Genomic DNA, 24597 nt, shown 5'->3' on the forward strand with positions numbered 1-24597 from the left:
AACTTAAGATAATTGTGGTTTAAAAATCTTTTTTAAAAAAGTTTATTTCTCTTTTACTAAAGAAACCAAGAGGTTTGGCCCCTCTGTAAGCATCAGGAACTGAGGCTGCTCCTATCGTGTTGCTCTGCCACCCTGCAGATGCTGCCCTTGGCTCAAGATGGCTGCTTAGGCTCCAGCCTTCACATCCATATTCCAACCAGAATAAAACAGGAAAAGACTAACAAGGGCAGGCCTTCTCCTTTTAAAAATCTTTCAAAAGATTGCACATGATACTTACACTTACATCTCATTGTCCAGAACTTTGTTATGTGCCAGCAGCAATGGTGGCTAGAAAATTTAGTCATTATTTTAGATGACTATGGGCTCATCAAAAAATTGGGGCCTTTTTAAAATTTGTTTTACTAGGAAGACAGAGAAATGAAATAGATACTGGTCTCTGTCACACGTCCCTTCCCTTTGTTCTGTAGTGGATACAGTCAGCCATACTGGACCCACTAAGGTGTGTGTTTCTGCCTGTTTTTGATGGGGGAGACAATGACAAAGAATTGGGCTCCTCTCTTTTACAGCCAAAATAAAAGAGTATGATTGTTTTTATTTTACAGTTTAGAAACTTAGAGATGCTAAGCATCTTCCCCAAGATTACACAGTAAGTGGTAGATACAGGATTCCAGCCGAGGTTGGTCTGACTGACAGCAAAGCCCCAGCCCTTCTCTTCCCCTCTCCACCAGCAAGCTGCTGGTAGAAGGTTTGGTATGGAAACCCCTTACCAGTCACACAGCTGCGAGGCCATCCAAACATCCACATGCGTACACCAGGCAAACTGCTCTGGAAATAAAGAGTAAAAGCTCATTGCCCTAGAACATTTGCTAATCCCGTGCTGGTCAGGTGCACATCTAGTCAAAGGTTCCAGGCTCAAGGCCTGAGGCTTTTGCCATGAGAAGCTTCCCCTAGGATTCTGAAGGTCAAAATAAGGAGGGTTTTTTCATCCAAGTGTTTATTGAAGGAGCATTTTGTTTTCATCTCGAATAAAGCAAAGTGGTTCATCTTCTATGATTTAATTCTCATTCCCACTCTCATTCTACTTATTTTTTTCCTGGAAAAATTTGGTGCAAGACTGCTCTCTTTTATTTTCACTGAGAAATGATGGGGGAAAGACGTAATCCGTTTTGGTGAACTTCATTCAACTTAAAACCCAGGGTGTCCTCCACTAAAATGAAACAAACTAGAAAAACCCAAACACACATTATAATCACTGATAAAACATCAGGTTTACAGACATTGTTGATGGAAGCAGTATCAGGGTACTGCTCTAGCTCTGTAGCAACAAAGCTGGAGGACACGAAGAAGGTTCCTAGCGATTGTGTGAAACATGATTTTTACTTGACAATTTCCTTTGTCCAGTATGACCCATTTAATGCATGCATTAGAAATGTATAAGGTTATTAGGTGGCAGAGTCCCAAGAGAATCATAATTAAGGACAGTAGGATGCACCAGAAGGAACCATAAGCTGTGGAATTGCATAGACCTGGGTTGTTCAGTAGCGGAGTCTATTTTCTAGACTGTGGCTTTAGGCTGGTCTTTAACCATCAGTTTCTTCACTTGTAAAATAGAAATAATTACATCTGGTTTGTAGGGAGATTTTTAGGATATGTATTTATACACATTCTCATTTATAAGTGGCTTAAGATACAAGGTATCAAAATAATGTATATCATAGAACAGACGCCAGAGTGCACATTGATCTTCAGCTGGAGTCCGTCGTTAGTTCCAGTAGGCATTTTATATCAGTTATCTATTGATGTGTAACAAACCACTCCAAACTTAGAGCCTTAATGCATGGGATTCTACAACCTGGCAAGGTTCTGTAGGGACAGCTCACTGCTGCTCCACGTGGTGTGGACTGGGGTCACTCTGGTGGCAGCACAAACCAGGAGCGTGGCTGGGGCAAGAGCAAAATGGCTGTACTTACCTACCTGGCACCTCTTTTGTAATGACAGGAACACTCGGCATCTGGCCAGCTGTCTCTTCCCCTCTGCATGCTCTCTCCAGCAGAGTGGCCCATCTCACATGGGGACAGAGCTCCAAGGGCACAAAAGAAGAACCTGCCAGGCTCTAGGCCTGGGACTGACACCAGAGCCACTTCTGGTGCTTTCTGCAGGTCGAGAAATTCTCTATCCAGCCCTGATCGTGAAAAAGGGACATACACTTTACCTCTTGATGGGAGGAGAAGCAAGATATACACACTTGTGGTCATCATTTATCCAGGAAAAGAATGATATAAAATTAATTACTCTTCCTGGCTCTGCCTTGACAACCAGCACCGAATTTTGGCAAATCCTAAGTCAGAAAGATAAAGTTGCTGCCACCTGCCCGAACAGGAACAGGTGCTATTAACAGGCCCAGCGGCATGTCTGGGGTGCTGGAAAGGGGGCGAGGGAACAAACTCTGTCTCCTGAGTGCTTTCCAAAAGTGATACCTTTACAAAAAATTTTAATGTAATATGTTAACATAATGGTTGTAAGAGTTGTGATTAAAAAGTCAGAAGAAGCAGTTTAAAAGCAGTACCTTGAGATGTGTAGACAATATGATCAAAGGCAGACCATTTATGCATTTTCCTACCTTAAGAACAACAGCACAGACTTCTCTCCCCACCCCTAGTGCCCAGAGAGACACAGGACTTCCTTGGTGTTAGAACCTACTATGCCCCTCACAGGAGCACAGCATCCTAGAAGCAGCTTTCTCTATATACCTTCTGCTGCTGTGAGGTCGCCGGTGTGTGTGTGTGTGTGATTGTGAGTGTGGGCATGCATCTAAGTGTAAGTACGCTGATGTGTACACAAGTGTGCAAAATGAGTGAGTCTGTGTGACTGTGTGTGCATGCTTGAGTGTGAGCGTGTGTGTGTGAAGGCAAGTGAATATCTGAGTGTGGAGACACAGCATGTAAGTGAGAACAAACTCAAAACTGGGCAAAAGAAAGAGAGCACATGGCATTCCAATTCAGTTACGTGGTTGGGATCTGCCAGCACTTGGAGAATTTCCTGACTCCAAAGCCTGCAGCTCTGTCTGCCCATGGCCAGTGGTGGCACATTGGAGCCTTTCTAAATGATTGGAATAAATGATATGATTCTGCCAGCCCAGAATTGATGGAGTCTGGGCCAAGTTGGAGGAAGAGAGGGCACTGAAGGTGCAGGGATTGGGGATGCTGATGGGCAGAGGGCAGGGCTCTCTGAAGCAAGCCAGGCCCTGGGCTTGGGAGCCCAACCTGCTGCCCCTTCATCTTGGCAGTGGGCATTGGGGATCCTTGAAGGGGGGAGTGTAGTAGTGCATTATAAACTGGTGCTTTTCTTTCAGTGCTTTTGAGGTGGTCCCTACCAGCCTTGTTGTGCTCCTCCCAGTCTCAGGTCTACCCACTACCCTGTCCTGATTTCCAAAAAACAGAACCCCACTGATCTCTGAGTTGGAAAGAGTAACGTGATTAGCATCTTTACATAACAGTCTTCTCTTTTTAAATGAACATCTCAGTAGCAGGATGAGATTTTGTCTCTGAAGCCTGGGGAAATAATTTTTCTCTTTTTTTTTTATCTGTGCTGCTAATGTTCCCTATCTCCTTTCCACTTTTAAATACTGTGAGGTTGTGTTTGTAGAGATGGATTCTCACTATGTTGCCCAAGGTGGCCTTCTGGTCTCAATCAATTCTTCTGCCTCTACCTCCCAAGTAGCTGGGACTATAGGCACACACCAGTGCAGCCAGTTATATGGGTTTAAGTTTGTGATTATTGGTGGGTTTTCATTAAAGCAAATAACAACAAAAAAGTAACTCATGGAACACTTTCAAATATACATTTTATTGTGGTACAGGGCTATCTGAGAGAAGTAGTGTTATGGCTGGTTTGTTAATTAATATTAGTAATTATTGTTAACATTTAAGTATTTACTTTATGCCAAGCACTATTCTAAATGCTATCTGCATGTTGTTCTCATTGTACATATGAGAAAAACGTGGCCCAGAGATGGTAGGCAACTTTTCACAGTGACACAGATAATAAGGTAGTGTGACTTTCTGTTACTCTGAGCACCCAAGTTCTGGATCAATATACTCTGCTGCATCAGTTATGACCGTGACCCAAATATCCAGGTGTCAGCGGCCTGGAAATATAAATTGACATTGACATTGATATTCACCTTTTATTGGCTCTAAGCCCCAGCCTTCTCAAGTCCTGTCTTTTCCAGCATCAACTTTGATTATTTCTAGAACAACCCAGGATGCTTTCTTGTCTCCACAAATCAGCTCTGGTTGTTGTTCTCTGCTGGGAAAACAGAAATTAAAATCACTTTCTGCTGCACATCTGAATGGCCTAGTTTTAAATGTAAACATTCACATGGCACAGCGAGGTGAAACGACTGCTGTCAATGTGTCGCCATATCCATCTTCTTGCTTGAACCTTTTGGGTTGTAGCACAAATGTTACTATCAACTCCCCTTAGCTTCATCTTGTAAATGAGGAAACTGAGCTTCAGTGAGGCTATTTTTCTGGGAAATCATGGGTGGTAAAGAGTGGAGTTAGATCCCGAATGACCATACCTGTGCTTCCTTGTTGATCTCTGGACACTCTCATTTGTACTTGTTGTTATAACTGTCCATAGCTTTGATGCTTATTTTTGTGACAAAAACATATTATTTGTAAGGTAGAGAGAGCTAACCCATGGAAATTAAGAAACACTCTTCTGAATAAACCTTGATTCAAAGAGAAAATAAGATAGCTATTACAAGTATGTACACATTGACAGAAAGGAGAACATATGGAATACAGCTGAAAGTATATTGAGAGGAAAAGACATTGTTCTTAGATGCCTTCATAACAAAAGAAGATTGAAAATAAATACCTGTTTTCATTCAACACAGGAAACTAGAATAAGACTTCAAAATAAACAGGAAGGACTTAAAGTTTATGAAATAGAAAAAGATAATATAAAGGATCAGTATAACTAAAAGCTAGTCTTCAAAAGGACAGGTAAGATACAAGGCTCCTGCTCTGTGTCTGTGTTCGTGAGTTCATGCATGCATGTGTGTGTTTGGGGGGGGGTGTGGGGTAGTAGATATTAGGGAGGGACTATACCCAAAGTATACAACAATATTTTAAAGTGTAAGAGAACATTGCAATTAGCTTCAAAGAAATACATTTTAAAATGTGCAGACAATGAGCAATTTTCTATCAAAATGTAATCTGTGGACCAATGGGTTCACCTTGCCTGCTGCCTAGACAGAGCTGATTTATCAAGACAGGGGAATTGCAATGGAAAAAGAATAATTCATGCAGAGCCAGCTGTGTGGGAGACCAGAGTTTTATTATTACTCAAATCAATTTCCCAGAACATTCAGGGATCAGAGTTTTTAAAGATAATTTGGCAGGTGGGGACTCGGGAAGTGGGGAGTACTAACTGGTCAGTTTGGAAATAGAATCATAGGAGGTCAGAGTGAAGTTTTCTTAATGTCTTCTGTTCCTGGGTGCAATGACAGAACTGGTTGAGGCAGATTACTGGTCTGGGTGGTGTCAGCTGATCCATCCAGTGCAGGGTCTGCAAAATATCTCAAGCAATGATCTTAGGTTTTACAATAGTGATGTTACCCTCACGAGCAATTTGGGGAGGTTCAGACTCTTGAAGCCAGAGGTTGCATGACCCCTAAACTGTAATTTCTAATCTTGTAGCTAATTTGTTAGTCCTGCAAAGGCAGACTGGTCCCCAGGAAAGAAGGGGGTCTTTTCTGGAAAGGGCTGTTATCAATTTTGTTTCCAAGTCAAACCATGAACTACATTCCTTCCCAAAGTAAATCTGGCCTACGCCCAGGAATGAATAAGGACAACTTAAAGGTTAGAAACAATGTGGAATCAGTTAGGTCTGATTTCTTTCACTGTCACAATTTTCTCAGTCATAATTTTGCAAAGGCAGTTTGAAAAATATTCATTATTAAATTTTATCCAAGAATACAGAAAATTTGAAAAGACTAATAACATAGGATAAATTGAAAACATTATTAAAAATTACCATCCAAAAAGGCACCAAACTTAGATGGTTTTGCCCAAGAGATAAAATTTCTATGTTAAGGAAACTCTTCTGGGTAACAGAATTTATTTTATAAGGCTAGTACAAACATAATGCCAAAATCTTAAAAAAAATTAAAAAGGAAACTATAAGCCAATTTTACATATGAATATATGCATATCCATTCCAAAGAGAGTACTGAATTATAAATCAGTTCTGGCAATACAGTAGAAGAATAATATATCAGAACCAAATAGGATTTCTTCTTCTTTTTTTTTTTTTGAGATGGAGTCTCACTAGATCGCCCTGGCTAGAGTGCAGTGGCGTGATCTCAGCCCACTGCAAACTCTGCCTCCCGGGTTCAAGCATTTCTCCTGTCTCAGCTCCCCAAGTAGCTGGGACTAGAAGTGCCTTCCACCAAGCCTGGCTGATTTTTGTATTTTTAGTAGGGACAGGGTTTCACCTTGTTGGTCAGGCTGGCCTTGAGCTCCTGACCTCAGGTGATCCACCTGCCTTGGTCTCCCAAAGTGCTGGGATTACAAGTGTGAGCCACCGTACCCGGCCAGGATTTCTTTTTTTTTTTTTTTTTTTGAGATGGAGTCTTGCTGTGTTGCCCGGGCTGGAGTGCAGTGGCCGGATCTCAGCTCACTGCAAGCTCCGCCTCCTGGGTTTTTACGCCATTCTCCTGCCTCAGCCTCCCGAGTAGCTGGGACTACAGGTGCCCGCCACCTCGCCCAGCTAGTTTTTTTTGTATTTTTAGTAGAGACGGGGTTTCACCGTGTTAGCCAGGATGGTCTCGATCTCCTGACCTCGTGATCCGCCCGTCTCGGCCTCCCAAAGTGCTGGGATTACAGGCTTGAGCCACCGCGCCCGGCCTAGGATTTCTTTTATCAATGCAAGGATGGTTCAATATTAAGAGATCTATTATTATAAGTCATTACACCAACAAATTGTGATTATGTTTCTAGTTGCAAAAAGCCATTTAATAAGGTTTTTAAACAGCTAATCCTAAAAATAAAAAACCTGAAATCAAATAAACTAAAAAACCTAGTACAAGTTAAAGACTATTTGTGAGAAACCAAGAATAATCACTATACTTGTTGAAATACTAAAACTGTTGTCCTTAAAATCATTCACAAGATATGCATGCCTGTCCTTTCCTCTCTATTATCATTGCTTCAGCTGCCCCTTTATGTGCAGATTTAACCTCCAGAACAGACTTCTCTTTTCAGAACAGATCGCTATCTAACTGCTTGCTCAGCATTTTCATTGGATGCCTAACAAACTTCTCATGGCCTCACTGGAACTCCAGATTCTCTCCTCCTCCCCTAAGCTGAACCTTCCCTGCTGTCTTCTCATCTCAGAGAAATAGCACCCCTTTGACTCAGTTGCTCAAACTAACAAACTGAGCTATCCTTTGTCCCTCATCCTTTAATCAAATCTATTAGCAAATTCTGCCCTTTCTATCTTTAAAATGTGTCTTAAATCCATCTCCACTGGCAATTAGGAGACTGATGGGGAGATGATTAACTTAGAAACCCACCCCTACACTGTATGGCTTGTTATATGGTACACACAGAACCTAGTAACTGAAGATCTAACAAAAGCAAAAGTAAAAGAAAGAAAAGTCACTTTGACATTGAGTCATGGCAAGTACTTCTCCCTGCCTTTCAGAGCCACATTTTGGAGAAAGCCTCCTGACTGGAATAATAAATTGTGCTTGAAAAACATAGAAATAGAGGAGAGGGCAAGGTTACTTCTGAAATGGAAAACTAAGTGGCACATGGTTTGAAAACTCTCAGAATCACTGGCATTCCTTGGTCAAGCTGAGTGGAACAAATCACTCCCCAAACAAAATGTAAGTCAAGATTTCTTTTCAGATGCTTCAAGTTCAGTTTCTTTCAGTTCTCTCCATCCCCTCCCTGTTCCCTTTCCCTCCTTCTCTCCCTCTTTTCTTTCATCCACCCCCACTGAAAAGCTGTCAGTATAAACATCACATACCCCTTTATGGAAACCGAGGTTAGAGTTAAGAGATGATTCACCTTTTGGCGTTTTTGTGCTGGCGGCTCCCACCTCCAGATCTTTTTTTTTTTTTTTCCAATACAGAATCTTTCTCTGTCACCCAGGCTAGAGTGCAGTGGCACAATCTCAGTTCACTGCAACTTCCAGGTTAAGCAATTCTCTTGCCTCAGCCTCGTGAGTAGCTGGGATTACAGGTGCATGCCATCACACCCGGCTAATTTTTGTATTTTTGGTAGAGACAGGGTTTCACTATATTGGCCAGGCTGGTCTTGAACTCTTGATCTGCCCACTTTGGCCTCCCAGAGTGCTGGGATTACAGGCATAAGTCACCATGCCCAGCCCACCTCTAGATCTGTAGACAATCAATCAGCCTACTCTGTTCTGGAAGACCACACCCTATACAGATCCTTCCGGTGTCTATAGTAGCATTCTGAAAGTGGTTTAAGTTTCCCTAGTGCAAGCCAACTTTACAACCATTGTTGATGTTTGGCATTAAGCAAACTCCAGATATAAACATGAATTAGGCAGGCAAGGAGTGCCTGTCTGGAGATGGAAATAGGCACTTAAAGATATAGGCATACAAACAAGATAGCTACTTCTGAGACAGTGTCAAGTGCTGCAGGGTACAGAGAAGGGAATAGTTAATGCTGCCTGGGAGGGGCTTCATCCAAATGGCTACTTAGTTGGGTGTTAAGGGACTGGGAGGAACTCTAGGGGACTGAAGGGAAGGCAAGAATGGGTGAGGAAGTGTGTCATGAAAGGGCAATCTAGCCATAGAAATACTATTCAACAGGGCAGAAGGAAAACTTACTAGGGACATGAAGTAGCTCTGTGTGTTAAAAGCATGTACGTGGAGCTGTTGGAGCTAGTTGGGAGTAGGAAAGAAAAGAAATATTATGCGTGTGTTGGAGTAGTGCATTTGGACTAGGCCCTGCATGTGGTGAGTCTCTAAGAAAGCCTAGTTCCATCGAGTGTGGTTCTAGGACCAGCAGCAGCTGCATCCCTGGGGGTTTTCTAGGAAAACAGACCCTCGGGCTTCGCTCCAGACCTTCAGTATTGGAATCTGTACTTGAACAGTGTCCTGTGTGCAGGTTTAAGTTTGAGAATCACTGTATTACATGGCTTTAAGCAGATTAAAGGCAGAGTAAATGTGTTTAAAAATAGCACTGTAGCCACAATGTGGAAGATAGGCTGGAAGGTGTAGTGATGGGGTTGGAAAAACTCTTGAAAAGGCCACCACAATGGTCTGGATAAGAGGGGTTACTCACCACTGATGGCCAAGCTGTTTGGCTTTATGCAATGCTGCCACAAAGCAGACCTTTGGCTTTGAATTCTAACAACTGTTTCTGTCTTTCAGCTCCCTAAGTAATAGTATCTACTTCTTTGAGATTTGTAATGATTAAATGAAATTGTGTACCTAAAGAGTCTGACTCATGAAGTGCCAGTCACTTAATAAACCCTTCATAAGTGGAAACTTTGTTACTATTAGGATAAACAAGGATTTGATTTTGTCCAAGTGATTTACAAACTGCAATTCTCTTGAATCAACTCTAAATGACTCTTAGGCAATGCACGAGACAAGCAAGAGACTACTCCCATCCACAATCTCCTCCCTGTTGGTTTTATAGTACTCCTGTCAGTCTAATTCAATCCAAGCCAGTTTCATTCTATTCCATTCCATTCCTTAGAAAGCCTTTGAATGTAAAGCACTTCACAGAGTATCCATATTTTGATTTAGTGTTCACCCTTACATGAAGGGTTAGGCTGCTGCCATCTCCATTTTACAGAACAGGAAAGTGAGGCTGAGAAAAATTTGGTTACTTGCTAAAGATCACACAGTTAATAATGGATGTAGGATTTGAATCAGGATTTAAAATGTTGAATATGTGATTTCAAGTTTCATAGTATTACTCCCCACCCCCTTCTTCAACATGCTGTACTAACAGGTTATCTTTGTTTCTGATTGCAGTTTTCGGGTTAATGCTGGGCAACTTGTCTCAAAAAGGTAGGACTAAGAGCCCAATGAAATGGTGAATGTAAGTTTGTAAGAGCTGTCATTTGTCTATTTTATTCACTGTGCCTAGAATAATACCTGATCTTAGTAGTGCCGAATACATTTTTGTTGAATGAATAAAAAAATGCTTTGTGAAGTGCAATTGCTGCATATTTGGGGGATAGTTTCATGTAATCTGGAAATAACTTGTCATTTCTCATGTTAGTTTCCTGTTGTGGCTAATTCTTGAATTGCTTTGTTTTCCTGACTAGAAATTAGCATTTATAAAACTGTAAACATTCACATAACATTTATTTCAGAATGAGAGAGCCATTATATTCATGATGATAGTGCTTGTTAAAGAGTCTACATCTCTCTAGATAAATTCAAGATGGTGTTATAATCATTATTGCTGTGGAAGGAGATCAGAATATGCCACCCCTAAATATGCCACTTTGGCATAAAAATTATTTTGAGCTGCAGGCCATTGAGAATCAACAGGTACAGAAAGAAGCCTTCTTAGACCTTCTCTTATCTGATTAAGAGCAGAAACTTCTGAGAAATGAGGACTACCATGAATCCTCTCTACCAGGTAAGTTTTATGGCACTGAAGGCGATGGAAAGTCAGCATCAAGATGGCCCTGCACAAACTTTACTAAACAATCCTTATCTTCTGTTAGGTTCCTTATATATTTATCTTGCCACAATTTACTGTTCCCAGAAGCTCAAAACTCTATTCCTTTGTTTTGTCATTTCTCCACAAGTTTATTCTTCTTTGTTAAAATGATATATGAGCCTCTAGGTCTGCCCACCTTTTTGAGTTTTCATTTTATTTCTGTGAGGCCCTCCACCATATTTATAAAATAACCACTCTCTCCTGTTGATCTAAGTTTAATTTGCAGGGCCCCAAGGACTGAACCTAAGAGGGTAGAGAAAAAAGTTTGTTTCCTCCCCATTAATACAGTAATCAGGGTTCTAAAACCTAATGAATTAAAATCAGAAAATGAAGATGATATATAAAACACCTGTGATATAACAGACTTCATACTTTTCATGTTATTTTGTGTTATTTAAAATCGGTTTGGATTTGGTTTGCTATCCAGTTGCTCTCCTGTTTTCTGACTTGATTCTTCCTCTTTTTCAATTGCCTTGATAATAGAGATTCTTTTATTTACTGTTTTCCTTGAAGTGCCCAAACCAGGTGTGGTGGTGCTAGTAAATACTTCATTTTGCCCCATCATCTCCTTTCACATTTTCTTCTTCTTTTTTTTTTTTTTTTTTTTTTTTTTTGAGACGGGGTCTCGCTGTGTCACCCAGGCTGGAGTGCAGTGGCGCGATCTCGGCTCACTGCAAGCTCCGCCTCCCGGGTTTACGCCATTCTCCTGCCTCAGCCTCCAAGTAGCTGGGACTACAGGCGCCCGCCACCACGCCCGGCTAGTTTTTTGTATTTTTAGTAGAGACGGGGTTTCACCATGTTAGCCAGGATGGTCTCGATCTCCTGACTTTGTGATCCACCCGCCTCGGCCTCCCAAAGTACTGGGATTACAGGCTTGAGCCACCGCGCCCGGCCACACATTTTCTTCTTTTGTCTCATTTGTGCAGAAAGGATCAGAGCTGGTGATTCCTGATAGACAGCAGTATGATTTCTGCTTCCAACTATTCATCTTGTTGAATGCTTTGTGGTGTTTTTTACCCCAGTAAAATTTCTGTTTGAAATTCCCATAGAGCAGAGCCACCCTAGCCTGAGGCCCAAGCACCAGGCAGGCCATAGAAGTCTAGAGAATGCCGTGTTGCCTTCACAGAGACTGTTCATAGCACTGGACTTTGAGACTGGCACATTACAGCCTGAATGAGATTCATCTTGCAGGAAAAGTAGTGCGAATAATTGAATATGCCTGCCTTGTTGAGTGTCCAGTAGCACAAGAAGACTGAGATCAGCTTTAGTCTTGCATGGAATTCCTCATGCACTCTCTATTCCTGGTTTTTGGAGACCCACACTAGAGGAAAATATCATGCAACAAAGCAAAATATGAAAAAAAAAAAAGGCTGCCAACATGATTGTCTCACTAGAGTGGGATAATATTAGTTTCATTTGCCATTTACTTCAGCAAGACATTTCTCAACTCTCACAGGTTATCAGTAAAAGCTGAATTGCAATCATTTTTATGTCTTCTTTCTCAAACTGAGAAGTCAGTGGTCTTAATAATTTCATGAGAAATGGTGACATTTTTGTTTAATAGGTATCAACTGACAGAAAGCTACTTTATAAGTCTAATTTCAGGGATCCCCAAGGATGGGGAATATTTGATTCCTTTTTTCCAGAAAGGATCCGTCTTACCCAGTATCATCTGGACAAGGAAGTGTATCAGTTAGGGTCTAGGCAGGAGACAGAAACCACATAGTAACTTGAACAAGAAAGTTTTATATAAAGAATTACTATTTACAGAACTTCACTAAAAGGGGAGAGGAAATAATTCTTAGAATATACTTGAGGGCTCTGAGAGCATACCCAGTGAAAGACAAACTTGGAAAGGGGGGCCCTCTCCAAAGATGGGATTCAGACCTTATTTGAGAAGGTATGGTTACAGTTCACTGAATGGCAGAGAAAGTCATAGGGTTGCCTGAGCAAGCCTAGACTGACAGGAAACTGCCTGCCGGGTGCTGATGAAATTTGTAGGGAAGCTGCCTTGAAAGGAGTGCTGCTGCACTCACCATGAGGCCAGTTGGGGAACCCATGGAACTCACATGAATCCACCTGGTTAGGAGGATTGCTGCTGAAGCTAGGGCACTTTCAAAACTCCCTGTGAGCTGCCCATGGAGGATGTTACTGAACTTACTGAAAGGGAGCTAGCTGGACCACCCACGGTACCCACCAGGATTCTGCTTACATTTGTTAGGGGAGAGCTTCATTTGGTGTTCCATGCACACCAGCCCAGGAACCAGGAGGAAAAGCTTGTTCTTCAGCCTGTGTCCCTCCCATGTTTTCTACTGATGCTAGAGCTTAACATTATGCAGCTGTGCCAGCAGGCTAGGCAGGGCAGTGAGGGGTGGATTTGGAGCCCTGAGTCAGGAAATTGATAGGCGGCACGGGGAACGCTGAGGCTCAATTCTTCTACCTTCCGGTGTGTGCACCCTTTCACTATGTTATGTGACATGCTCTTAATGATCATCATTCTTCTCTTCTAGTTAATTGTATATCAAGAGAACGATAATTACGGTTGATTTTTGGTAGGTATTTATGAACAACATGAGAACCATAGGATTTAGCACTTCTTCTAAGCCTTAGTACATTCTCTGATCTGAATACTTAGGCAAATGACCAAAATTTAATATCATACATTTGGGGCCAATTTGGCAACGCTTAAGAAGTACTAGAAAAATTGAGGCAATTAAACATGAGCTGAATTTTTAATTTAATTTCTATTCATTTAATTTTAAATTTAAAAAATGATATATAGTTCAGTTATTGGACAACTTTAAGAATGTTTGGAACAATTTAGAGAAGCGTGTGGCACATTTTATGGGCCAAGCTTGGAAGGTTGTACTTCACTTCTGTTTTCATTCAATTGGCTGTGTCAGGGAGGAAAAACTTTTCCTCTACTCTCTTAGGTTTGTGACTGGGGGCCTGCAAACTAAACAGACAAAAGACAGATTAGCAAAGAAAGGACAGATTTTTATTGATGTAGTACACAGGAGTTCATGAAAAATATGCTTCAAGGAGGCAATTCGAATTTGGAGTTTATATACCATCTTAATAGGGAAAGTGGGGGGTGAAAGGCACTTACAGGAAAAACAATTTTTTTTTTTATACTTTAAATTCTAGGGTACATGTGCACAATGTGCAGGTTTGTTACATATGTATACATGTGCCATGTTGGCATGCTGCACCCATTAACTCCTCATTTACATTAGGTATATCTCCTAATGCTATCCCTCCCCCCTTCCACTACCCCATGGCAGGCCCCAGTGTGTGATGTTCCCCATCCTGTGTCCAAGTGTTCTCATTGTTCAATTCCCACCTATGAGTGAGAACATGTGGTGTTTGGTTATCTGTGCTTGCGATAGTTTAGTCAGAATGATGGTTTCCAGCTTCATCCATGTCCTTACAAAGGACATGAACTCATCCTTTTTTATGGCTGCATAGTATTCCATGGTGTATATTTACCACATTTTCTTAATCCAGTCTATCATTGATGGACATTTGGGCTGGTTTCAAGTCTTTGATATTGTGAATAGTGCCTCAATAAACATACATGTGCATGTGTCTTTATAGCAGCATGATTTATAATCCTTTGGGTATATACCCAGTAATGGGATGGCTGGGTCAAATGGTATTTCTAGTTCTAGATCCTTGAGGAATCGCCACACTGTCTTCCACAATGGTTGAACTAGTTTACAGTCCCACCAGCAGTGGAAAAGTGTTCCTATTTCTCCCCATCCTCTCCAGCACCTGTTGTTTCCTGAATTTTTAATGATCACCATTCTAACTGGCATGAGATGGTATCTTATTGTGGTTTTGATTTGTATTTCTCTGATGGCAAGTGATGATGAGCACTTTTTCATGTGTCTGTTGGCTACATAAATGTCTTCTTTTGAGAAGTGTCTGTTCATATCCTTTGCCCACTTTTTGATGGGGTTGTTTGATTTTTTTCTTGTAAATTTGTTTAAGTTATTTATAGATTCTGGATATTAGCCCTTTGTCAGATGGGTCGATTGTAAAAATTTTCTCCCATTATGTAGGTTGCCTGTTCATTCTGATGGTAGTTTCTTTTGCTATGCAGAAGCTCTTTAGTTTAATTAGATCCCATTTGTCAATTTTGGCTTTTGTTGCCATTGCTTTTGGTGTTTTAGTCATGAAGTCCTTGCCCATGCCTATGTCCTGAATGGCATTGCCTAGGTTTTCTTCTAGGGTTTTTATGGTTTTAGGTCTAACATTTAAGTCTTTAATCCATCTTGAATTAATTTTTGCATAAGATGTAAGGAAAGGATACAGTTTCAGCTTTCTACATATGGCTAGCCAGTTTTCCCAGCATAATTTATTAAATAGGGAATCCTTTCCCCATTTCTTGTTTTTGTGAGGTTTGTCAACTACAAGGTGGTTGTAGATGTGTGGTATTATTTCTGAGGGCTCTGTTCCATTCCATTGATCTATACCTCTGTTTTGGTACCAGTACCATGCACTTTCGGTTACTGTAGCCTTGTAGTATAGTTTGAAGTCAGGTAGTGTGATGCCTCCAGCTTTGTTCTTTTTGCTTAGGATTGTCTTGATAATGCAGGCTCTTTTTTGGTTCCATATGAACTTTAAAGTAGTTTTTTTTTCCAATTCTGTGAAGAAAATCATTGGTAGCTTGATGGGGATGGCATTGAATCTAAAAATTACCTTGCGCAGTATGGCCATTTTCACAATATTGATTCTTCCTGTCTATGAGCATGGAATGTTATTCCATTTGTTTGTGTCCTCTTTTATTTCGTTGAGCAGTTGTTTGTAGTTCTCCTTGAAGAGGTCCTTCACATCCTTTGTAAGTTGGATTCCTAGGTATTTTATTCACTTTGAAGCAATTGTGAATGGGAGTTCACTCATGATTTGGCTCTCTTTTGTTTGTTATTGGTGTATAAGATGCTTGTGATTTTTGGCCATTGATTTTGTATCCTGACACTTTGCTGAAGTTGCTTATCAGCTTAAGGAGATTTTGGGCTGAAATGGTGGGGTTTTCTAAATATACAATCAAGTCATCTGCAAAGAGGGACAATTTGACTTCCTCTTTTCCTAATTGAATACGCTTCATTTCTGTCTCCTGCCTGATTGCCCTGGCCAGACCTTCCAACACTATGTTGAATAGGAGTGGTGAGAGAGGGCATCCCTGTCTTGTGCCAGTTTTCAAAGGGAATGCTTCCAGTTTTTGCCTATTCAGTATGATATTGGCTGTGAGTTTGTCATAAATAGCTCTTATTATTTTGAGATACATTCCATCTATACCTAGTTTATTAAGAGTTTTTCGCATGAAGGGCTGTTGAATTTTGTCAAAGGCCTTTCCTGCTTCTATTGAGATAATCATGTGGTTTTTGTCTTTGGTTCTGTTTATATAATGGATTGCATTTATTGATTTGCATATGTTGAACCAGCCTTGCATCCTAGAGATGAAGCCAACTTGATCATGGTGGATAAGCTTTTTGATGTGCTGCTGGATTTGGTTTGCCAGTATTTTATTGAGGATTTTCGCATCGATGTTCATCAGGGATATTGGTCTAAAATTCTCTTTTTTTGTTGTGTCTCTGCCAGGCTTTGGTATCAGGACAATGCTGGCCTCATAAAATGAGTTAGGGAGGATTCCCTCTTTTCTATTGATTGGAATAGCTTCAGAAGAAATGGTACCAGCCCCTCCTTGTACCTCTGGTAGAATTCAGCTGTGAATCCGTCTGGTCCTGGACTGTTTTTGATTGGTAGGCTATTAATTATTGCCTCAATTTCAGAGCCTGTTATTGGTGTATTCAGGGATTCAACTTCTTCCTGGTTTAGTCTTGGGAGGGTATATGTGTCCAGGAATTTATCCATTTCTTCTAGATTTTCTAGTTCATTTGCGTAGAGGTGTTTATAGTATTCTCTGATGGTAGTTTGTATTTCTGTGGGGTTGGTGGTGATATCCCCTTTATCACTTTTTATTGCATCTATTTGATTCTTCTCTCTTTTCTTCTTTATTAGTCTTGCTAGCAGTCTATCACTTTTGTTGAAGTGTTTTTTGTGTCTCTATCTACTTCTGTTCTGCTTTGATCTTAGTTATTTCCTGCCTTCTGCTAGCTTTTGAATGCGTTTGCTCTTGCTTCTCTAGTTCTTTTAATTGTGATGTTAGGGTATCAATTTTAGATCTTTCCTGATTTCTTTTGTGGCCATTTAGTGCTATAAATTTCCCTCACACACTGCTTTAAATGTGTCCCAGAGATTCTGGTATGTTGTGTCTTTGTTCTCATTGGTTTCTAAGAACATCTTTATTTGTGCCTTCATTTTGTTATGTACGCAGTAGTCATTCAGGAGCAGGTTGTTCAGTTTCCATGTAGTTGAGCAGTTTTGATTGAGTTTCTTAATCCTGAGTTCTAGTTTGATTGCACTGTGGTCTGAGATACAGTTTGTTGTAATTTCTGTTCTTTTCCATTTGCTGAGGAGTGCTTTACTTCCAACTATGTGGTCAATTTTGGAATAAGTGCGATGTGGTGCTCAGAAGAATGTATATTCTGTTGATTTGGGGTGGAGAGTTCTGTAGATATCTATTAGGTCTGCTTGGTGTAGAGCTGAGTTCAAGTCCTGGATATCCTTTTTAACTTTCTGTCTCATTGATCTGTCTAATGTTGACAGTGTGGTGTTAAAGTCTCCCATTATTATTGTGTGGGAGTCTAAGTCTCTTTGTAGGTCTCTAAGGACTTGCTTTATGAATCTGGGTGCTCCTGTATTGGGTGCATATATATTTAGGATAGATAGCTCTTCTTGTTGAATTGATCCCTTTACCATTATGTAATGACATTTGTTGTCTCTTTTGATCTTTGTTGGTTTAAAGTCTGTTTTATCAGAGACTAGGATTGCAACCTCTGCTTTTTTTTGTTTTCCATTTGCTTGGTAGATCTTCCTCCATCCTGTTATTTTGAACTTATGTGTGTCTCTGCCCCTGAGATGGTTTTCCTGAATACAGCACACTGATGGGTCTTGACTCTTTATCCAATTTGCCAGTCTGTGTCTTTTAATTGGAGCTTTTAGCCCATTTACATTTATGGTTAATATTATTATGTGTGAATTTGATCTTGTCATTATGGTGTTAGCTGGTTGTTTTGCTCGTTAGTTGATGCAGTTTCTTCCTCGCATCTATGGTCTTTACAATTTGGCATGTTTTTGCAGTGGCTGGTACCAGTTGTTCCTTTTCATGTTTAGTGCTTTCTTCAGGAGCTCTTGTAAGGCAGGCCTGGTGGTGACAAAATCTCTCAGCATTTGTTTGTCTGTAAAGGATTTTATTTCTCCTTCACTTATGAAGCTTAGTTTGGCTGGATATGAAATTCTGGGTTGAAAATTCTTTTCTTTAAGAATGTTGAATATTGGCCCCCACTCTCTTCTGGCTTGTGGAGTTTCTGCAGAGAGATCTGCTCTTAGTCTGGTGGGCTTCCCTTGGTGGGTAACCCAACCTTTCTCTCTGGCTGCCCTTAACATTTTTTCCTTCATTTCAACTTTGGTGAATCTGACAATTTTGTGTCTTGGAGTTGCTGTTCTCAAGGAGTATATTGTGGCATTCTCTGTATTTCCTGAATTTGAATGTTGGCCGGCCTTGCTAGGTTGGGGAGGTTGTCCTGGATAATAACCTGAAGAATGTTTTCCAACTTGGTTCGATTCTCCCCATCACTTTCAGGTACACCAATCAGACGTAGATTTGGTCTTTCCACATAGTCCCATATTTCTTGGAGGCTTTGTTCATTTCTTTTTACTCTTTTTTCTCTAAACTTCTCTTCTTGCTTCATTTCATTCATTTGATCTTCAATCACTGATACCCTTTCTTCCACTTGATGGAATCAGCTACTGAAGCTTGTGCAAGTGTCACATAGTTCTTGTGCCATGGTTTTCAGATCCATCAGGTCATTTAAGGTCTTCTCTACGTGGTTTATTCTAGTTAGCCATTTGTCTAATTTTTTTTTTTGAGGTTTTTAGCTTCTTTGTGATGGATTTGAACATTCTCCTTTAGCTCGGAGAAGTTTGTTATTACTGATTGTCTGAAGCCTTCTTCTCTCAACTTGTCAAAGTCATTCTCCGTCCAGCTTTGTTCTGTTGCTGGCGAGGAGCTGCGTTCCTTTGGAGGAGAAGAGGAGCTCTGATTTTTAGAATTTTCAGCTTTTCTGCTCTGTTTTCTCCCTATCTTTGTGGTTTTATCTACCTTTGGTCTTTGATGATGGTGATGTACAGATGGGGTTTTGGTGCAGATGTCTTTTCTGTTTGTTAGTTTTCCTTCTAACAGTCAGGACCCTCAGCTGCAGGTCTGTTGGAGTTTGCTGGAGGTCCACTCCAGACCCTGTTTGCCTGGGTATCACCAGCAGAAGCTGCAGAACGGCAAATGTTGCTGCCTGATCCTTCCTCTGGAAGCTTTGTCTCAGAGGGGCACCTGGCTGTATGAGGTGTCAATTGGCCCCTACTGGGAGGTATTTCCCAGTTAGGCTACTAGATGGTCAGGAACCCAGTTGAGGAGCCAGACTGTCCGTTCTCAAAGCTGCCAGACAGGGACATTTAAGTCTGCAGAAGTTTCTGCTGCCTTTTGTTCCAGCAATGACTTTTAAGAAAGGTAAATGGGCCCTTAGGAGAATAGATTAGAGATATGATAGTTTTGTGACAACTTTTGTTTAGGTGATTTCTTATGCTGTTGTAGACATCTCTTTTCTGGTGATAGGAATTAATCTTCTCTGCCCTGGGATGGGGTTTATGACAGTTGAATTCTTTCTGTTTCTAGGCAGGTAAGAGGAGTTAAAAAAAAGTTTTTGCATCTGTTGATTCTCAAATGCCTTCAGCCCCAAATGATTTTTGTGCCACAGTGGTGTATTCTGAACCCCTTTACTGGAACTCAGTCACTTGGTCACAAGGACTAGGCCCATGAGGTGCATAATCAGTCAGGATCTTTCTCATGAGGGTTAGATAGGAATTTACCCACCCTGGGCACCAGAGGAGGGTGCTGTGTGGTTTAACTCAAGCATTTGTGCTGTTTCTGTGGACTTCATTGTTACTTCAGGGGTGGATCCAATCAAAGTGCATCTCAGGACTTCCGCTGAGATGCTGGATCACACTCTGTGGGTTGGGGTAGCACCAGGAGGTTAACAGCCACTATCCCCATGAGGAGAGAGTCTGAACTGTTGGGAGACGTGGCCAGGAGACTGAAGTTGGAGCTCCTTCAGAGAAGCAGAAACAGGAAATAAGTCCTGTTGATGTCAGTTGAGGTCCAGATCCAGACCTGTTTGAAGCCAGGTTGTATAGTTGTGTGACCTAATGCATCTCCTTTTCATCTAGGCCAGTTTAAATTGAGTTTTCTGTTGCATGCAGACAAAAGAATTCTAACTACTGAATATGGTGTACTACTGTAATGGGTTCTTTTGTTTTCAAACCAAGATCAAGTTATCTCAGGAAAATTAAGGTGAATTATAATGTCTGGCGTTCCTTGTGGCTTTACATTTGTCCTGAATTTTTCATTTTTAATGATATTTTAATGTTAAGAGTAACATTAAAATAAGCCAGGATGACTTTGGTAGACCATCACCAAAGCTTTGTCCTTGTAGCTTTTACCATTGTGAAATGCAAGTGAAGTGAACTGGGTATCATTTTAATCCAGGATTAAATCTGAAAGAAGGCCATGATAATCTGTTTCTCTTTTCCAGACTCTTTATTATTACAATGTAACTAACACCCTCTGTGAAGGGTAGGATTTAGGGCACTCATCCATAAAGTACAGGCATGTGCTACATAATGATATTTTGGTCAATGATGGGCTGATTGACAGTGATTTCATAAGATTATAATACCATATTTTCACCATACCTTTTCTACACTGCACAGTGTGTGGATATGTTTAGCTACACAGATACTTACCATTATGTTAAATTGCCTATAGTATTCAGTACAGTAATATGTTGGACAGGTTTGTAGCCTAGGAGCAATAGGCTATCTCATATAGCGTGGGTGTGTAGCAGGGTATACCACCTAGATTCGTGTAAGCACACACTTTGATGTTCACACAATGATAAAATTGCCTAACGATGCATTTCTCAGAATGTATCCCCCTCATTAAGTGAAGTATAATGTGTGCACTTTAGCTAGGAATGGCGATAGCTAACCTTCTGGCCTTGTGGGCTATTGAAGAAGTATTCCATTGCTGCCTCAGCTGGCCACTTGCTCAGCTAGGTATCTGTGCTGTGGCCTGAGCCTGTGAAATGCACAAAGTTACCACAGGCCATTGGGAAATTTAGAAAATTATTGGTGAGGTATGTGACCTAAATGCAGAAAATAGAGGCTGAGCAGTCCTGGCATAGAGCCTATAGAGGACATTTTGGACATTCTTGCTAAGGTGGTTTTGTAACCTTTGGTGTGATATAAATGTAAAACTCCTTATTTTATTTTTGGTAACACTTGTATAATTTGCACGAATTTTAGTTACTTTTGGTGTCCTCTTTCACTCTTCAGTGTCTCAGTTTGGATGACAAGTCGTGTGGTAGGTTGTTTTTTCATTAGTCTTCCAGTTCCAGTTCTCTGTTAACTGGCTCCTTCTCTGATTTTTTTATTTTTATAATATTTTTTTATTTTTTATTTTATTTTTGCTTTGATTTCTGAGACAATCTGATTGGTCTACCTTGTGGAAATGCTAGATCATTTGTTGTTGGTTAACCAAGTGTCTGTGGCTCTTGAACCAAGTGCTCTGTCTTGGTCCAATTATCTGTGGGTAGGATCGTGTCAGGTAGGAGTGGGGGTATCATGTGATAGAAAAACATGTCTGCACACAGAGCAAGAGGTTTGGCTTAGAAGTGGATATGGGCATGACAGTTATTTTGACTTCCTCTGTAAAGCACTTAAAACTAACTGTCAAGTCTTATAACAGAGTGAAGAATTGCTACATGAAGTCCAGGCACGGTGACTCGTGCCTATAATCCCAGCACTTTTGAAGGTCAAGGTGTAAAGATCACCTGAGCCCAGGAGTTTGAGACTAGTCTGGGCAACCTAGGAGACCTTGTCTCTATTAAAAAAAAAAAAAAAAAAAAAAAAGAAATTGCTATGTGAAAACTGAAGCATTGATTACTAACATCACTTACTAAAATACAAGCCCTGAAAGAAGGTCTTCTTGTTCACTGTTGTGTCCCCAGCAACTGTAAAAAGTATAAACAAAAACTAAATTTTAAACTTCCCAACTAACTGAATAGACACCTCCTCTTGGACAAGGAGATTATAAAGAAAACTAAAAAACTAGTTCAAGCCATCATGAGAAGGGGAGATAGGACATGTCTCATTGTACTTTCCTCACTTTGGAGTTCAGGCACAACTAACCAGCACTAACAGAGGCCAGGCATGGTGGCTTGTGGCTTGTGCCTGTAATCCTAGCATTTTGGGAGGCTGAGGTGTGAGGACTGCTTGAACCTAGGAGTTGAAGGTTGCAGTAAGCTATGATTGTGCCACTGCATTCCAGCCTGGATGACAGAGTGAGACCCTGTCTTTATAAAATAAAAAATAAAAAAAAATTAAAAGAAGCTATTAAAACAGACATCTTAACACTGACAAAACAGACTCTTTGTAGTAATACGATATCAAATTCCAACCTGACTTGAGTATAGCATAACACGACAGATAACCCTGAAAGAAATCAGAAAATATTTTACCCCAAAATATATTTCTTTGACATATCTTTATTTTATTTTATTTTATTTTATTTTATTTTATTTGAGATGGAGTCTTACTCTGTCGCCCGGGCTGGAGTGCAGTGACGTGACCTTGGCTCACTGCAACCTTCACCTCCCAGGTTCATGCAATTCTTCTGCCTCAGCCTCCTGAGTAGTGGTGGCTCACGCCTGTAATCCCAGCACTTTGGGAGGCTGAGGCAGGCAGATCACTGAGGGTCAGGGGTTTGAGACATATTTTTAAATAGCCCCACAAAGCTGTTTCTTGTGGGGGAAATTTACATTGTGTAGAGAATCCCTTTCCCTTTCCAGGTTTTTTTCTGATACTGAAGAGATTAGCAGAAAGGTCTAGTTCCTTTTAAGTGTCTGAATAGAAAGCATTTACCTTCTATTGCCTCCAAGGGCAGCTACCTACAAGACTTCATCTACACAGTAAGAACCTTGGTCTCTACAACCCTTATCTTAGCCCAGAAACTCCTTTCTGTTGATTCCAGGTCTTTAGATAGTAACTTTACTATTTCAACCATCTGTGAATCAGAAAATCTTTGAATATACATACGAACTGTAAGCCCTCACTATGAGTTGCCCCACCTTTCTGGATTGAACCAAAGTATACATTAGATGTATTGATTGATGTCTCATGTCTCCCTAAAGTGTATAAAACCAAGCTGCAGTCTGACTGCCTTGGGTACATGTTCTCAGGACCTCTTGAGACTATCCCTTGGGCCATGGTCATTTATTTGGCTCAGAATAAACCTCTCTAAATATTTTACAGTGTTTGTCTCTTTTTGTTGACAAAAGTGATGGATCCACTTAATAGTCATTCAACAAATATATATTAAATAAATGAAATACATATTAAATAAATAAAATAAATAGTAGATTGGTTTCAGCTGTTGGGTTCAGAAACAAGAAAATGTTACCTACTCTTGAGGAGTGTGGAGCAGTTTGTTGTTTGGAACAGTTGTGTATTGTTGCTCCACTGAGTAGGGACTCCCTGGGATGGGGCAGCAGGCTGAGAGACAGGAGGCAGCCAGGGTAGCCATGATTTATACCTTGTCTTTTCTCTCAGTAAGTCCTAGAAATCTGAAAACAGAGCAAAAAGTATTTATTGAGCACTCAGTATAATATATAATAAAGCATAAACTCCCCATGTAGGATATAAGGTGTGTTCTCCATGGTCTGGCCCCTCTCTGTAGCCCCCCATCTCCCACCCTTCCTATAGCTCTCCCTCTAGGCCAGCCATACCTAACCACTCACAGTCCCCCAAATAAGCCATCATTTCCCATGCCCCAGTGCTATTGATTCTGCTTATAGAGCTTTTTTTCTCTTCCCACTTGGTGAGCTCATATATTCAGTCCTTGATACTCACCTCTTGTATTGGTTTATTATTGCTGCATAATAAATTGTCACAAACTTAGTAGCTTAAAACAACACACATGTATTTTCTCACACCTTCTATGGGTCAGACATCTTGGCATGGCTTAGCTGGTCCTCTTGTCAGGATCTCAAAGGCTATCACCAGTGTGTTGGCTGAGCTGCCTTCCTTTCTGAAGCTTATGGTCCTCTTCCCAGCTCATGAGGTACTTAATAAAATTCAGTTTTTTTGTGGTTGTAGGACTGATGATTTTGCTTGTGTTCTGACTGTCAGAGGGAGCTACTCTCAGATCCTAGAGGCCCCTGTGGTTAATTCCACATGGTCCCCTCACAATATGGTGGCTTTCTTCTTTAAGGCTAGCAAGAGAATCTTTTGCTATAGTTTGCTGAGATAGAGACTTGTATAATAAAACAATCAAGGAATTAGCTCTCTCTCACTTTGACAACACTCTTTAGGCTAGAAGCAAGTCAAGTATTTCATACACACACTCAAGGGGAAGGGATTACGTGTGGGTGTGACTCACTGAGGGTTCTCTTCTAGTCTGTCTGCCACTGTCCACCCTCTGACCTCCAGTGATTCACATTTCTCCCACATGCAAATACATTCATCCCATCCCAAGGCCCTTAAAACTCTCACTTTATTACATCTTCTCTTTGAATCCCTCCCTATTCCTCTTCTTCAACAAAGTTGGATTTCCCTGCACCTGTATTTTTGCTTTATTTTTTTCTATAATGCTGGTCAAGATAAACTGCAAAGACCTTGGATTATCCAT

General features: G+C 40.7%; 1 protein-coding gene across 1 annotated transcript in view; it reads right to left on the reverse strand.

The window, feature by feature from the left end:
- RGR (retinal G protein coupled receptor) overlaps nucleotides 1-24597 on the reverse strand; it is a 280087-nt gene that overhangs the window by 200868 nt on the left and 54622 nt on the right. The window lies entirely within an intron of this gene.

This window comes from Macaca mulatta, chromosome 9 (assembly GCF_049350105.2).
Source record: "Macaca mulatta isolate MMU2019108-1 chromosome 9, T2T-MMU8v2.0, whole genome shotgun sequence".
In the NCBI taxonomy this organism is placed as follows: Eukaryota; Metazoa; Chordata; class Mammalia; order Primates; family Cercopithecidae; genus Macaca; species Macaca mulatta.